This window comes from Ornithorhynchus anatinus, chromosome 18 (assembly GCF_004115215.2).
Source record: "Ornithorhynchus anatinus isolate Pmale09 chromosome 18, mOrnAna1.pri.v4, whole genome shotgun sequence".
NCBI classification, from domain to species: Eukaryota; Metazoa; Chordata; class Mammalia; order Monotremata; family Ornithorhynchidae; genus Ornithorhynchus; species Ornithorhynchus anatinus.
This window is the reverse complement of record NC_041745.1, coordinates 19,899,025-19,902,876: the sequence shown is the minus strand read 5'-3', so window position 1 is coordinate 19,902,876 and position 3,852 is coordinate 19,899,025.

Genomic DNA, 3,852 nt, shown 5'->3' with positions numbered 1-3,852 from the left:
GAAAGGGTATGTTCGGGTGTGAGATGGGAAGGTGGGTCTTATAACATGCCAATCTGAAGCACTACATTTGGGTGAATAGAGGATTTCACTCTCCCAAGCCACTAATCCATCCCTTTTTAGAAGCACTAAAACAATTAAATTAGTAGCATATTGGAGCTCTTTAAAATTCATGAGTTTTGTATTTACAGTGCATGTGGAATTGGGTTTTTTATCTGGCATGAAATTTTGCACACTGGACTGTACAAAGGAAGAAAAAAGACATTTGGGTTTTCCAGCTATGGGAGTGCTGGAACTGGTGGACAGAATGGCTTGTTTTCCCCCAAGATTAGCATTGCAATACCATAAAAACAAGCTCTACAAGGTGAGCTGCAAGGAGTTCAGGAAGATTACTGCATTTTTTTTAATGAAAAGAGCCTGCAGGGCTTAATACTTCAATCATATTTGCTCCTTTTAGAGGGTTGGAAAGAACAGGGTCACTTGGGACAGGATCATGAGCATGGCCTCTGCCCAATATTGTTTCATCTTGGGGGTAGGGGCTAGTCCTGCTTCCACCAGTCTGTTGGAGTAGTTGGTCGGGGGTCTGTGGATGGACATTTGTTCATGTGAGTGTGAAAGCACACAAATGTAATTAAATGTGTGTGAACACACATATGTTTGTGTGTGTGGATCATGTCTAAACTATCAAATTCAGGGAAATCAAGAAGGCCCTTATAATAATGTTGGTATTACTTTGTGCCGAGCACTGTTCTAAGCGCTGGAGTGGATACAGGGTAATCAGGTTGTCCCACGTGGGGTTCACAGTCTTAACCCCCAATTTACAGATGAGGTAACTGAGGCACAGAGAAGTTAAGTGACTTGCCCAAAGTCACACAGCAGACAGATGATGGAGCCCGGATTAGAACCTATGACCTCTGACTCCTAAGCCCATGCTCTTTCCTCTAAGCAACATTGCTTCTCGTCAAGCAGTTACTGTGTGCAAAGTACTTTACTAAACGTTGCGGTTGATTTGTGATAAACAGGTTAGACACAGTTTCTAGCCCACTTGGGACTCACAGTCTAAGTAGGAGGGAGGAGGATTTAATCTCTATTTTACAGGTGAGGAAACTGAGGCACCAAGAGGTTAAGCGACTGCCCAAGGTCACACAGCAGACAAACGGTTGAGTCGGGATTAAAACCCCAGTCCTAACACCCAGCCCCTTGCTCTTTCCAGGCTGCTTCCTGAGAGCTGAGGAAATGAAAGCACACAAGCACCTGCAGGGTAGGACCCAGGCTGAAAATTATCTGACAGATGAAGAAGAACTAGGAAGGCTTTATGGATGCATTTGTGGGTTGTAGAAGAAACTTTTGCTATAAAAGGAAATGATTATTTCGTGTATTGGAAAGAGACTGGCTGATATATGTCAAACTCTTCCACCCTTGGGTTATTTTGCTGGGTGGTCCTGGATATGTCTGAGGCCCCAAATAAATTAGGGTCTCCCGAGGCCGAGGAAGGACTTCTCCAAGAATTCATGTGAACCCACAATTTTCCCAAAACTGACCATATGCACAACCCACAAGGGGTCAAATGAGGACTTCTTTCAAAGTATGAATGTGCTGACTCAGAGTTATAATGTGAAAATAATGAAGACCTCTTAAGCATACAGGTTGCATATATTTTAAGTCCACCCCCTTAAGTTTATTCATTTATCAGAAATAAAAGAAGGTTTTCACCTTATCTCCTGGAAATTGCTGCAAGTGGATATATGGATTCAGCAGGTCTCTTAACAGGTTTGATGTCTATTATATTTTACCACTCTGGTAAATGGGGTTTATTTAATCACATTCTGAGTTTAAAAGGTTTCCACAGTGATACAATCTAGGGAGACAGATGTGCAATAAATTGTATTCTTTTAATGGAATTACTGCAAAGAATAAAAGGCTGAGAAAAAGTTTTTCCCCCCAACTGGCAAAGATGGTTTAAGGACTTATCTTTCTCCAGTCCATTTTAGGAGGGATGGAGTTGCAATAGTTTCCTTTGTAAATATTTTCTTTCCCCCATAGCTAGGTTGATCATGTTAAGCTGAGTGAAAAGGAGAACGTTGAAACATCATCCCAAATGTGTTTGTCTACCCCACCCTCTTCCATCTTGGGGGACCAAGAGAGTGATGAACAGGGGAGCAGGAGGAAAAGGGAGGATGACTCAAGCTTTCAGGAAAAGGCTTACTACCAATATTCTGAATGCTGGAGCATTCAAGCTGTTGTACTGAGCATGCTGCAATCTGTACATGGATGTCCAAGCAGGAGAAGAGAAGTGAGGTCAGGCAGGATGAGTAGGGAAGGCTGACCAGCCAGGACAGTTTCAATTTTGTGATGTTTGTTTTTCTAAAACTGTCAGGGGCAGCCTAGGAAAAATCTAGGGGATCACATCAGTCTGCTTCAGTGGACAATTTTCTCCCTGGCTGAGCCTGGATTATTTAGGCAGAGTTGTAAGAGGAAGGTCAAAAAAGTCATCTGCTGATTCTGGAGTCCTTATATTTGTTTTTCTAAATTGCCCTGCAGTAGACATGGTAAAACAGTGATTTGTCTTGTAATCTGATTGCATTGTTTCCTCCCTATTTTTAATCTCAGTTACTTATGCCTTTTCATTTTTCTGCCTCAACTTTTTCTTTATTCCTGCTTAATATTTTTTCTCTCAAGTGTTAATGGTCTGGACTAAGCATCTGCCTATTAAAAAAAAATCTTTTTTCTGTATAGGACTGTGTTGAATCCAAATGCAACAATTATATGTGTTTGAGGGAGGTAATGGCTGTGTTTTATTATGTATAAGATGTTCCATTTTAAATAAGAAATCAATCCCCCTGTAAAATGACTTTTGCATTATATCCTGGCGCAGTGTGTAAAAGTGGTCGTTAACATCTGCTGAAATGCACCAACCAACATCATAATGCAAGCTTCTGAATAAATACCCAGTATTTTCCAGCCCAGAGGCTGGTTGGTACACGTATAATAAGCTTTTAAAATGAAGATACTCTATTACTGGTCTAGAGTACATTGCTTCTTGCCTGGGTTGACTAGGTGAGCAGTTATTTCAAGAATCCTCTAAAGCAATTAACTCCCAATCGGTTTGACTTTTTGGAGGGTGGTTTAATCATAAGATTCTGGTTCACATAAATTACCAGAGTTAAGTGAGGAAAACTCCCTCATTTAAATTTGCTTGAAGAGGTAATAATAATAATAATGTTGGTATTTGTTAAGCGCTTACTATGTGCAGAGCACTGTTCTAAGCGCTGGGGTAAACACAGGGGAATCGGGTTGTCCCACGTGGGGCTCACAGTCTTAATCCCCATTTTACAGATGAGGGAACTGAGGCACAGAGAAGTTAAGTGACTTGCCCACAGTCACACAGCTGACAAGTGGCAGAGCTGGGATTCGAACTCATGAGCCCTGACTCCAAAGCCCGTGCTCTTTCCACTGTGCCACGCTGCTTCTCAAGAGGTCCAGTTATACCAGTTGGGATTTGTAAGGTAAGTGGATGTCAAGATGATACCTGCATAGCTGTCATATAGGTCACGGAAAGGGGATGACAGTAAGCAAGGGATATAAGGGATCTATGGAAATGGACACAAAAAAGTGCAGCTGCAAAAAACATGATATAAAAACTGAATTTTGCAACTACTGGAAGCAGACTAGCTGAAATTAAGAAAGGAGCTGATTGTCCAGAGTGGAGTTTCTGAGAGATCATGAGACAAGGAGGCAAACGTGACAGGCAGAACAAACACATCACCACAACGATGGGGGCTACTCTTAGAAAAACAGTATGGACTAATGGAAAGAGCATGGGCCTGAGAGTCAGAGGACCTGGGTTCTAATTTT